We start from the raw sequence: 469 nt of genomic DNA, 5'->3' as shown, positions 1-469 counted from the left end.
CCAACCACCATAACCTTCTTCTTAAATTACATCATTATGGAGTCAGAGGACACTCCCTACAATACCTCGAGTCCTACCTTACTGACAGGCTCCAATATGTTTCTGTGAATAATACAATTTCTCCCACCCTACCCATCAACATTGGTGTTCCTCAGGGCAGCATACTTGGCCCTCTCCTCTTTCTCATCTACATTAATGACCTTCCAAATGCCTCCCAACACCTCAAACTAATTCTATTTGCTGACGACACAACCTTCATTTACTCTAGTCCTGACCCTCTTGCTCTAAATGCCACAGTAAATACTGAGCTAAATAAAGTCCATCTTTGGCTAACTGCCAACAAACTCACCCTTAACATTGACAAAACCTTCTATATTCTGTTTGGCAATAAATCCTCTAGTCTTATAAATCTCAAAATAAACAATACCCAAATTTGTAACAAATTAGATGGCAAATTCCTTGGCATTCT

The sequence above is a fragment of the Procambarus clarkii genome, chromosome 37, assembly GCF_040958095.1.
Source record: "Procambarus clarkii isolate CNS0578487 chromosome 37, FALCON_Pclarkii_2.0, whole genome shotgun sequence".
Taxonomy (NCBI): Eukaryota; Metazoa; Arthropoda; class Malacostraca; order Decapoda; family Cambaridae; genus Procambarus; species Procambarus clarkii.
Note: the sequence above shows the minus strand (reverse complement) of the source record.